Raw genomic sequence first — 13,403 nt, forward strand, 5'->3', positions numbered from 1 at the left:
TGCCTTCCCTGCACTGCCCAGAGGCAAACTGAGGTTGCATATGAGCTTACCATTTGCATTTTATTGACAAAAAAGTGTGTGATTTTGCAGGTCTTTTTGAGCCCTGAAAGGGTTATAAGAGGTTGGGGGTGCATTTCGCAATCAATGGAAGTCCAAATGGAAGCTAGCAATATATCGATCCTCTCTAAATCTATCCACCACCACCCCTCCTTCTAAAATCAGCTAAACTGGTGGCCAGCAGCCTCTTATTTGCATTTTCTTGTTTCAGGTATTCATTTGTTTTCAGACTGCAGCTATAAATATATATTATGAACATTTTTGGGAGCCTTGGCTTCTTCCCTGAACTCTTTTATTTATTAACTAGAATTGGGAGCTGAGAGGCAACACGGTGTGGTGCTTCTGGGAAATCCAGGTTCGAATCCCCACTGCGTCATAGAAACTTGTCGGGAGACCTTGGGCCAAGCACACTCTCAGTCTCAACCATGGCAGATATCTCCAAAGAACACCAGGAGAGACCTCCAAGGAATATCAGGGGCATGATGCAGGGCCAGGCAATGGCAAACCGTCTCTGAGCCTTGCCTTGAACACCCTTTGGGGTCACCAAAAATCAAGAAGCTTCAAGCTTTGCCACTAGGTTTTTTGCACACAGGAACTGAGAGGAAGGAAGGAAGGAAGGAAGGAAGGAAGGAAGGAAGGAAGGAAGGAAGGAAGGAAGGAAGGAAGGAAGGAAGGAAGGAAGGAAGGAAGGAAGGAAGGAAGGAAGGAAGGAAGGAAGGAAGGAAGGAAGGAAGGAAGGAAGGAAGGAAGGAAGGAAGGAAGGAAGGAAGGAAGGAAGGAAGACGGAAGGAAGGAAGTTTTAGAGCAATGGGGCTTCTCTGGAAGAATCCTCACTACATTCGTAAATATCCTGGACTTTAAAGCTCAGCTGTGAGATAGGGAAGGCAAAACTCCACACATTTAAGGAAGTCCTAGAAATTTAAAGGTGGAGCCTGGGATGGGTGGGATTTGGGGTGGGAGGGACCTCAGCGAAGTATAATGCCCAAGAACCCACCCTCCAAAGCCATTTTCTCCAGGGGAACTAATCTCTGGGATGCCAGCCTCCAGGTGGGATCTGGGGATTCCTAGGAATCACACTTTGTCTCCAGACTACAGAGATCAGTTCCCCTGGAGAAAATGGATGGTTTGGAAGGTGGACTCTATGGCACTGTACCCCACTTACGTCCCTGTTCTTCCCAGGCTCCATCTCCTTGTGATTCCAAACCTGGATCTGGCAACCATACTGCACCCGCCCCGCCCCCTCTCATGCCAGCGACCAGAGGAGATCTGGCAACTTTATCTGGAGATCAGTAATTATTCCAGGAGATTTGCAGGCCTCATCAGGCAGCTGAGAGCCCTTGGGATGCTGATTGGCTAGGTCTGTGATGACAGCAGGAAACACCCCAATCCATGATGCTCTCACAGTGCAGTTTGCTGTCTTTAGTGATAAGTGAATGGGTAAACATTCCTGCAACACTCTGAAAAAACCAAGTGGATCCAAGCTTACCTGGATCATAGGGACCAGAGAAGTGACTGAGCCAGCATTTTATCTGCCAGTTCCCACTCCTGTGATTCTAGCTGAAAAACTGGGAGGAAGCTCGGGTGCTTCGAGTCTCTTTTTTTATACTACATCTGCCTTACTCTTTACCGTTCATGGAACAGATGCAGGAGTCTGCTACTTAGGATTTCTATCCCATCTACAGTTATATAATCATTCTTTTTCACGCTCAGAATGGTGCGCAACCCTTGCCTGTAGGCACATGTGTGATGGGACGGTGCTTTTTCAGCTAGGATCCCCTGCTCCTCCCTTGCCAATATCACCCTGGAAGCCGCACCCTGTCCCAGGAAATGAATTTGTGCAACTTGGCGCTGGGCCTTTCTCTTGCTCTGTTTATTTAGTTTCTGTTCTGCCAGAGTTATTTTTAGGCAGTCATGCCTAGGGTATTTTGATGAAGGATATCCGGTCTGAGCCACTTTCTGGGAACCCCATGTGTTTTAATTACTAACAGCCCCATTCAGTTGCTGCAAACAAACATAGACCGTGGCAGGCCTGGGTGAGTCAAACAGGAAACCTCTTGCACGGCACAGAAAGACTCGGATGAATCCGGGCAGCCACAACAGCTCCCGGGGCTTCAACAGGCCAGAGGGAGAGATTCGGCAAACGGTTTGCTAGCAGACCCAGCTGGAACAGAACAACCTGCTCCAGCGCCTGTCGGAACATTCTGAGACAAGACATCCCGTGCAAATCTGGCTTCATGTACATGATTGCAAACTGAATGATGATTCTCGTTGTTGGGTCCCAGCAACCCATTCTTGAAAACATAAAGCCTGAATTTGTTAAACCATGGCAAGTGTCCATCTGGGCGGCAAGCAAGATAGCCCTGAGAGCTTGCAAGCAGAGTGATAGAGGGACAGATATCCCTTGTTCCTAGCCCTCAACATCTGGTATTGGGCAGTTATCCTGCCTCTGAATATTGTGGTGCCATTTAGGTATCATAGAAGAGGTGCCATTTAGGTATCACAGAAGAAGGAGGAGGAGGAGGAGGAGTTTTATTTATATCCCAGCTTTCTCTCCTGTAAGGAGACTCAGGGTGGCTTACCATCTCCTTTCCCTTCCTCTCCCCAGAACAGACACCTTGTGAGGTAGATGGGGCTGAGAGAATTCTGAAGAACTGTGACTAGCCCAAGGTCACCCAGAAGGAACTTAGGAGTGCGGAAAAACATATGGTTCACCAGATAAGCGTCTGCCGCTCAGGTGGAGGAGTGGGGAATCAAACCTGGTTCTCCAGGTTAGAATAAACAAATAAACACCATCTATTTTTTTTCTTTCTGAGAGGGTAGGCGACATAATATAGCCCAATTTCGTCAGACCCTGGAAAATAAGGAGGGTTGGCACTTGGATGGGAGACCTGCAGAGGAAAGCAATGGCAACCCACCTTTGATTCTCAACATGCCCTGAAAGCCCTTGCTTGGGTTGCCAAAGGTCAGTTGTGACATGCTGGCATATGTGTATACCCCTAATCTTTTTTCTGAAGGCCATCTTAAACAAGGGGCCATTTATATCTTATGTGAAGAATGCATCAATTTGTTTAATTAGTTTGTTAATTATATGCTTGTGAAATGCTGTTGCACCCATGCCCAACCTGTAAGGAATTCCATAGACGCAGAAATAAAAGGCTTTGGGAGTAAAATGTTCTGATCTAATTCTATCAGCCCCTGCCATGCTGGCAAGGGCTGATGGGATTTGTTGTCCATGAACATCTGGAGAGCCGCAGGTTGTAGACCCCTGGTATAGTGGTTAAAATGTTGGATTAGGGGACCTGAGAGATCTGGGTTCAAATTCCTGCTCTGTTCTCGGTGTGACCTTGGGCAAGTCAGCCTAATTTACCACATAGGGTTGTCGTGAGGATTAAACTGGGGTGAGGTGTGGGGGCAGGGGGGGGGGACAAGAACATCTATGCAGCCTTAAGCACCCTGGCAGAGGGGTGGGATAAAAATCTGACAACAGAAAAAGAATGACCAGGCTACTGAGAATCCTATCCCTCCAGACCAAGAAGCCGCCATTTTCTCCAGAGGAACTGATCTCTGTAGTCTGGGTAACAGTTGTTAGGCTCCACCTGGAAGTTGGCAAGGTGGATTTTCTACCTCTGTATTCAAAATGTCTTGGACAAATGCCAATTCGGCTCCTGAGAAATGTCCTGTGTGATGCTCTTGGATCTGTGAAACGGGTAAAGTGATTTAGGCATCTCTCAACAAACCCCTGCTTGCATCAGGCCTTTTTTCCTCCAAGGCCACAATGAAATGTTTGTGATATTGTAGTCCCAAGAACTGAAAGACACCAATGCAGTAAGCACAATGTTATGTGTCGAATCTCGATCTGGACTACACACTTTGGCTCTTAGCTCCATAAACAGCCCGTTGCTGCTTTTCTCCCACCTCCACATTTGCTAACTGGAAATCTATAGTGTCTATTTTTAACCCTCAAAAGCCCACACGCTGCCAGGCACTCTTGTGCTAGAGAATGCAGAAAGCTGCCTTCTCCTGACTGTCTCGGGAGGGGTGCAGCTTTGCCCTCCTGGCTGGTGTTTCTCGGGATGCCTGCAAAACACAAGCAACCTTGAGAGAAAGGGGGCAGTGGGAGCAACCCTGCGGCCCTCTGCACTTGTTAAGTTTCTCACATGCCTATTCCCCTCACAAGGCTTTCTACCGCCCAGAACCAACTGGTTGTGTGTTGCTGTCTGGGGTGACCATGGTGTGCAGTTTTTGCCCAGCCATTTCACCTGCATCTATGGTTGGCATCTTCAGAGGTATGCCAAAGTGAGATGTGTTTTTCTGTGGCACAAATGTGGAGAGAAATATGGAAAAGGAACACATTCTCACACAGAGAGAAACCCATCTCAACCATCGATGTGGGCAAAATGTGAGGAACGAAACCAATTGCATTCACAGTCGGACAGCCTGGAAAACCCATTGCAGTCAGTTCCTCCTGTCTTTGGCAAATGCAGCTGAAGGGACTGCTTTTTCAAGGTGAAGAATGGTGTGGAGAGGGGGGACTCTTTAACCCCTTTCTTCCTCTGCTGAAAAAAGCCGTTGCTCGTACCCTTCCGACAAGAAAGCCACAGGGGAAGAAAGTGTTAAAGAGCTCCTTCCTTTTCCTCTCTCCCCTTCTCTGCCATGAAAAAGCAGCTCTATCAGCTGTATTTGCAAAGGGAGGGTTTTGTTTTTAAAAAATCAAAACAAAACAACATGTGTTGCTGTACATATGCGGTTTGACCCTGGGGAACCTCTTTCAATTACAATGGGAGGCACATTTCATTCCTATATCCAAAAATGTTTACCTTTTATCCTGCTAAAGAATAAAAAATAACAGTCTTCTGTTTCTCCTGGAGCCCTTGCTCTGAGCATTCCTCCTGACTGGAAGAAGGCCGATTCAGAGTCGTGAGGAGTTGTGGCTTGTGCAGAGAAGCCGGGTGCTATGGGATCACACTAGTGGACTAGATAGACCACTGGTCTGATCCAGCAGGACTCTTCTTATGTTGTTAATTTAATTCTCATAGCTAAAACTTCTTGAATTGCATATACACTTCAGAAACTACTGCCTAACTCTTTAAACACTTCATTTCTATCTGCACTGTTAAGTTCTTTGGTGATTCTCAGAAACAGGATACTGGTGCACTTGGGTGACAATGGAGAGACACACAAATGTCTTTGTTTCGCTGCATGGACAAAGGTGGTTGACCCAAACGAACCACAAAACAGAAAGAATGAGCCACTAGCAATAACAGTACTCTTCATGTAAGTGTGTCACTGTGTTCATGTAATGCATATGTGTGTGTATCAATAAAGATTACAAGCATACAAACATTATGGTGCTACTACAACTGCTGGAAATGCACCAAAGACTAGAACCTAAGGGATTACCAAAGGAAATCTCAAGAATGCAATTTCCCAACACAGATACTCATGACTAGGTAGGAAATATAAGTTATAATCTGATGTGACTTCCCTGAGATCTACAAGTTGGTCCGGCAGGCTTCAGGGCAGCTCCAGACATTTTGGTGCCTGAAGTTAAAAAAAAAATCCCAAATCCCAAATCCTTGCTAAACTGAATGGGGCACAGTTTAGTGGGAAGTTGTCCTAGTTATCTCACCGAAGTGCAAGACATCCATCTCAGTGATCTCTTTCACAAGGGAATATTCTGGTGGCCCCCACCCTCTCATAGGGTCTCTCCCAGTCTGCCATCCTTCATCAGGGATAAAGTGTATCCTGACAATTCCTCAGGGTCAGAAGATACTTATATAAGAATAAATAAAAGTGTTTTTTTAAAGTTCATTTTTTCACACAGAATTATGTCCTATTTAAATGGGCAGAGGCACAGGAATCAAACCCACAGAGTTGTAGATCTCTGCTTAAAGATGCCAAACTCAAGCCACAACTTTGCTCTTTCCAAGTTCTTCTGGTGCATGAAATTGGCTCTGTTTCTCCCCTAGGACTGAGAATAAGACTGATCACCGAGGTTGTGCCAAGAGCTTTTGTCTTTTTACCGCTTAACTGCAGCCAGCTTCCCAAGACATGAGATTGCAGGAAGTAATTGGTAGGTGAAGTACTACTGATCGAGTTGCCAATCCCCAGTTGGACCCTGGAGATCTGGAATTACAACTCATCTCCAGATGACAGGTTTCTCCTGGAGAACATGGCTGCTTTGGAAGATGGATTCTCTGACATGATACCACACTGAGGTCCCTTGGACCACTGAGATCAGTTCCACTGGAAAAAAAATGGCTGCTTTTGTGGCTGGGCAGTGTGGCATAACAGCCCTGGGGAAGTCCTGCTCTAAACCCCAACCTCTCTAGCTGCCACCCCCTAAATTTTTTTTCTGTGTGGAATCTTTTCCAATCCTGGCGCTTGGCAACCTTAGCTGTAAAGAATGCTGATTAATCTCCTTCTCTACCACAGCCCACCCCCTTAAAAACCGCCCTGGTTTTGTTTAAACTGATTGTGAAAAGACTCCACCTATAAAACACGCTGATAATATTTACGGTGCTCCGATCTCCAGATCACACACAGTTTCTCCCTTCAGTATAAGTCTTGAACATTTCAGTTGTCAACGAGAACCTTTGTTTGGCACCACTGAAACACAACAGAACTGCTCCAGAGATCATTGTGAGGGAAAGACCAGGCCTAAGCCTGCATGCTTCGACATCTGTTGAGCATTATTTTTAGTTGTTGTGGAGTTGGGAGTTGGTTGTGGAAACAGGATCTTAATTTAACGTTGGCCAGGCCTGGTTGGCACCTTCAGAGGTGTATCATAGAGGGAAGTCTAATACACACTGTGTGTAACAGACTTCTCTCTGTGATACACCTCTGAAGGTGCCAGCCACAGATGTGGGCGAAATGTTAGGAACAAGATCTACCAGACCACAGCCACACAGCCTGGAAAACTCACAACAACCAGTTGAATCCAGCCGCAAAAGCCTTCAACAATACATTAGATATTTTGCTCAGATTTTAATTAATCGGATTTAATTTCTTCTGGTGCATTGTCACTTGCCCAGAGCTTTTCCACCAGGTTTGCCTCTCCCTTTCTCGAACTGCTCCCATGTTTTTAACTGCAGCCTGATGCACACCAATTGAGAAGGTAGCACATTGTCATGCATGGAGAGAAAAGCTGGAGATGGTTTGAATTTTTGTGAGTTTGGCTGTCATTGCAATCCTAGAGGCCGGGCTGGTAAGAACAAACACGATAGCAATCCAGATTTCAGGTGGAGCTCGCTGGACAAATTAGCACCTTTTTTTCAGATTTTTCCCCCAAGAGGGTTTTTTAAGCATCCTGGCAGCTTTTTGGGCCCAGGGGAGGAGGGTTGTTCCTGACAGCTTGTTTCCTAAACACTGTCCAATTGAGGCTGCACTGAGCCAAGTTAGAAGGTTTCCACCCATCCCATAAGGGAGTCCTTCAACAGCCAAAGTCCATTTGGAACAGCAAGATTTTTTTTTTCATGACGTCCAATCTGCTGAAGTTTTGCAAGGGCTGCTCAGACACTACAATTCTGAACGAACCACGCCCAACTGGAGTACTTCTGAGAGCTGCCCATGACCTGAGGACATCCTCGCAAGACTCCCCAGCCAAGATGCTTAAGGTCACAGCTTCGTGAATCATCTTGACCTGGAGCTTCCCCAAGACAAGGAAAGAATCCTTTGAGATGCCACATCAGTACTAGTTAGCGTGCGTATTTGAGCTTAGAAACTCCCTGGACAAAAGGTAGGATTTGCACATCATGAATATTGCACTGTTGTGATCATTCACCTTGTGGATTGTATTATATTTTTTAAATTTCTACTCCACTTTTCTCTTGATCAACAAGCAGCAGGAAGATCCTGGATGCTGCAATATCTAACAAGGTGTAGATCCAGACGAAGGCTACCTTTGGAGCTGAATTTAAATGTGCTATATTAGTGGGATTATGAGGGGGCTTTTAAATTACAGAAACAAAAGACTAAAAATATTATAGCATCTGGGAGACTGGGACACAAATCTCCCAACCCTGCTTGGACTTCTCACTGGGTGACCTTTGGGCCACTACTCTCTCTGCCTAACCTACCCTAGAAATTGCTATTGTGAAGTTAAAATGGGAGGACAGATAGGGTTGAACTCTGTTGAGAACTTCCCCTTGAGATTGGGGGGGGTACAGTCATGAAGGGCCTAGTTTAGGGGAGGTGGGACCAGTGGGGTAGAGAATGGCCATAGAATAGAGTCTATCCCAAAGCTATGCACTCAAGGTTACTTCACCATCAACATCATTGAATCCTTTACACAACCACTGCCATCATGGTATAGTGCAGGGGTCTGCAACCTGCAGCTCTCCAGATGTTTATGGACTACAATTCCCATCAGCCCCTGCCATGCTGGCAATGGCTGATGGGATTTGTTGTCCATGAACATCTGGAGAGCCGAAAGTAGACCCATGGTATAGTGGTTAAAATGTTGGATTAGGGGATCTTGCAGAGCTGGGGTTCTGGGAATTTTCTGCTCTGTTATTCGGTGTGGACCTTCGAGGGCCACAGCCACTGTTTCTCTAATCGACATCTACCACATAGGGTTGTGGTGAGGATTAAACTGGGGTGAGGTGTGGGGGTGGGGGGGACAAGAACATCTACACAGCCTTAAGCACCCTGGCAGAGGGGTGGGGTAAAAATCTGACAACACAAAAAGAATGACCAGGCTACTGAGAATCCTATCCCTCCAGACCAAGAAGCCGCCATTTTCTCCAGAGGAACTGATCTCTGTAGTCTGGGTAACAGTTGTTAGGCTCCACCTGGAAGTTGGCAACCTTTAAATGCCAGGTGGGTTTTCTACCTCTGGATTCAAAATGTCTTGGACAAATTCTGGGCATCTTGGGCCCTGAGAATGTCCTGTGTGATGCTTTGGATCTAGAAACGGGGTAAAGTGATTTAGGCACCTCTCAATGAACCTCTGCTTGCATCAGGCCTTTTCCCCCAAGGCCAACACACAATGAAATGTTTGTGATATCGTAGTCCCAAGAACTGAAAGACACCACGTAGGCACACAGTTATGTGCCGACCTCTGATCTGACTAATTTTGGTCTCTCTTGGGGAAAGCACAGTCTGATAAACAGCCCGGCTGCTGCTTTTCCCGCCTCCACATTTGCTAACTGAAATCTGGTGTCTATTTTTAACCCTCAAAAGCCCACGCTGCCGGGCACTGTTGTGCTAGAGAACGCAGAAAGCTGCCTTTCTCCTGACTGTCTTGGGAGGGTGCCAGCTTTGCCCTCCTGGCTGGTGTTTCTCGATGCCTGGAAAAACAATAAGCAAATCTTGAGAGAAAGGGGGCAGCGGGAGCAACTCCCAGGCCCTTTGCACTTGTTCAGTTTGTATGCCACATGCCGGATTCCCCCTTTCCTCACAAGGCTTTCACGTCCAGAACCAACTGGCTGTTGTGTGCTGTCTGGGATGTGTGACCGTGGTCTAGCAGTTTTTTGCTCCTAACATTTCACCTGCATCTATGGTTGGCATCTTCAGAGGCATGTCACAGTAAGATGTGTTTTCTCTCTGTGGCACAATGTGGAGAGAAATATGGAAAGGAACACATCTCACACAGAGAGAAACCCATCTCAACCATCGATGTGGGCAAAATGTGAGGAACGAAAACCACCAGACCACAGTCGGACAGCCTGGAAAACCCATTGCAGTCAGTTCCTCCTGTCTTTGGCAAATGCAGCTGAAGGGACTGCTTTTTCAAGGTGAAGAATGGTGTGGAGAGGGGGGACTCTTTAACCCCTTTCTTCCTCTGCTGAAAAAAGCCGTTGCTCGTACCCTTCCGACAAGAAAGCCACAGGGGAAGAAAGTGTTAAAGAGCTCCTTCCTTTTCCTCTCTCCCCTTCTCTGCCATGAAAAAGCAGCTCTATCAGCTGTATTTGCAAAGGGAGGGATTTTTTTTTTAAATCAAAACAAAACAACATGTGTTGCTGTACATATGCGGTTTGACCCTGGGGAACCTCTTTCAATTACAATGGGAGGCACATTTCATTCCTATATCCAAAAATGTTTACCTTTTATCCTGCTAAAGAATAAAAAATAACAGTCTTCTGTTTCTCCTGGAGCCCTTGCTCTGAGCATTCCTCCTGACTGGAAGGAGGCCGATTCAGAGTCGTGAGGAGTTGTGGCTTGTGCAGAGAAGCCGGGTGCTATGGGATCACACTAGTGGACTAGATGGACCACTGGTCTGATCCAGCAGGACTCTTCTTATGTTGTTAATTTAATTCTCATAGCTAAAACTTCTTGAATTGAATATACACTTCAGAAACTACTGCCTAACTCTTTAAACACTTCATTTCTACCTGCACTGTTAAGTTCTTTGGTGATTCTCAGAAACAGGATACTGGTGCACTTGCGTGACAATGGAGAGAAACACAAATGTCTTTGTTTCGCTGCATGGACAAAGGTGGTTGACCCAAACAAACCACAAAACAGAAAGAATGAGCCACTAGCAATAACAGTACTCTGCGTAAGCAAGTGTGTGTCACTGTGTGTTCATGCATGCATATGTGTGTGTACCAATAAAGATTACAAGCATACAAATATTATGGTATAACCACAAGATAACTGCTGAAATGCAATTCAAAGACCAGAACCTAAGGATTACCAAAAGAAATCTCAAGAATGGCAATTTCCCACACAGATACAGGTAGGAAATATGTTATAATTGATGTGACTCTGAGATCTACAAGCTGATCCGGGCAGGCTTCCAGGGGCAGCTCCAGACATTTTGGTGCCTGAAGTTAAAAAAAAAAATCCCAAATCCCAAATCCTTGCTAAACTGAATGGGGCACAGTTTAGTGGGAAGCTGTCCCAAAAACATCCCACTGAAGTGCAAGACATTCCATCTCAGTGGACTTTCACAAGGGAATATTCTGGTGGCCCCCACCCCCATAGATCTCTCTCTCTCTCTCCCAGTCTGCCATCCTTCATCAGGATGTTTTTTATCCTGACAATTCCTCAAGGTCAGAAGATACTTATATAAGAATAAAGTGGTTTTTAAAGTTCATTTTTTTCACACAGAATTATGTCCTATTAATGTAAGAGAGTGTGTTATGTCATGTGTGGAGAATCAAACCTGGCCAGAGCTGTAGATCTCTGTGCTTAAAGATGCCCCAAACCTGCCACAACTTTGCTTCCCCCTTTCCAAGTTCTTCTGGGTGCATGAAATTGGCTCTGAGCCCCTCTAGACTGAGAATATGATCAGATCACCGAGGTTGTGCCAAGAGCTTTTGTCTTTTTACCGCTTAACTGCAGCCAGCTTCCCAAGACATGAGATTGCAGGAAGTAATTGCAGGGGTGAAGGCTACTACTGATAGAGTTGCCAATCCCCAGTTGGAGCCTGGAGATCTGGAATTACAACTCATCTCCAGATGACAGGTTTCTCCTGGAGAACATGGCTGCTTTGGAAGATGGATTCTCTGACATGATACCACACTGAGGTCCCTTGGACCACTGAGATCAGTTCCACCGGAAAAAAATGGCTGCTTTTGTGGCTGGGCAGTGTGGCATAACAGCCCTGGGGAAGTCCTGCTCTAAACCCCAACCTGTCTAGCTGCCACCCCCAAATTTTCAGGAATTTTCCAACCTGGCTCTGGCAACCTTAGCTGTAAAGAATGCTGATTAATCTCCTTCTCTACCACAGCCCACCCCCTTAAAAACCGCCCTGGTTTTGTTTAAACTGATTGTGAAAAGACTCCACCTATAAAACACGCTGATAATATTTACAGTGCTCTGATCTCCAGATCACACACAGTTTTTCCCTTCAGTATAAGTCTTGAACATTTCAGTTGTCAACGAGAACCTTTGTTTGGCACCACTGAAACACAACAGAACTGCTCCAGAGATCATTGTGAGGGAAAGACCAGGCCTAAGCCTGCAAGGAGCATGCTTTGACATCTGTTGAGCATTAGCTTTTTTGGTTGTTGTGAGTTTTCCGGGCTGTGTGGCTGTGGTCTGGTGGATCTTGTTCCTAACGTTTCGCCTGCATCTGGGGCTGGCACCTTCAGAGGTGTATCATAGAGGGAAGTCTAATACACACTGTGTGCAATAGAGGGAATCTCCACACACTGTGTGTACGCAGACTTCTGTGGATACACCTCTGAAGGTGCCAGCCACAGATGTGGGCTAAATGTGTGTTAGGAACAAGATAAAGTGCTACCAGACCACAGCCACACTAGCCTGAAAAAAAACTTCCAGAACAACCAGTTGAATCCAGCCACGCAAAAAAAAGCCTTCGACAATACATTAGATATTTTGCTCAGATTTTAATTAATCGGATTAAATTTCTTCTGGTCCATTGTCACTTGCCCAGAGCTTTTCCACCAGGTTTGCCTCTCCCTTTCTCGAACTGCTCCCATGTTTTTATCTGCAGCCTGATGCACACCAATTGAGAAGGCAGCACATTGTCATGCATGGAGAGAAAAGCTGGAGATGGTTTGAATTTTTGTGAGTTTGGCTGTCATTGCAATCCTAGAGGCCGGGCTGGTAAGAAACAAACGCGATAGCAATCCAGATTTCAGGTGGAGCTCGCTGGACAAATTAGCACCTTTTTTTTCAGATTTTTTCCCCAAGAGTGTTTTTTAAGCATCCTGGCAGCTTTTTGGGCCCAGGGGAGGAGGGTTGTTCCTGACAGCTTGTTTCCTAAACACTGTCCAATTGAGGCTGCACTGAGCCAAGTTAGAAGGTTTCCACCCATCCCATAAGGGAGTCCTTCGACAGCCAAAGTCCATTTGGAACAGCAAGATTTTTTTTCATGACGTCCAATCTACAAGCTGGTTTTGCAAGGGCTGCTCAGACACCAGCGACCCTGAACGAACCACGCCCAACTGGAGTACTTCTGAGAGCTGCCCATGACCTGAGGACATCCTCGCAAGACTCCCCAGCCAAGATGCTTAAGGTCACAGCTTCGCGAATCATCTTGACCTGGAGCTTCCCCAAGACAAGGAAAGAATCCTTTGAGATGCCACATCAGTACTAGTTAGCGTGCGTATTTGAGCTTAGAAACTCCCTGGACAAAAGGTAGGATTTGCACATCATGAATATTGCACTGTTGTGATCATTCACCTTGTGGATTGTATTATATTTTTAAAATTTCTACTCCACTTTTCTCTTGATCAACAAGCAGCAGGAAGATCCTGGATGCTGCAATATCTAACAAGGTGTAGATCCAGACGAAGGCTACCTTTGGAGCTGAATTTAAATGTGCTATAATAGTGGATTATGAGGGGCTTTTAAATTACAGAAAACAAAAGACTAAAATATTGCTAGCATCTGGGAGACTGGGACACAAATCTCCGCTCTACCCGTTGGAC

Source organism: Sphaerodactylus townsendi, linkage group LG03 (assembly GCF_021028975.2).
Source record: "Sphaerodactylus townsendi isolate TG3544 linkage group LG03, MPM_Stown_v2.3, whole genome shotgun sequence".
NCBI classification, from domain to species: domain Eukaryota; kingdom Metazoa; phylum Chordata; class Lepidosauria; order Squamata; family Sphaerodactylidae; genus Sphaerodactylus; species Sphaerodactylus townsendi.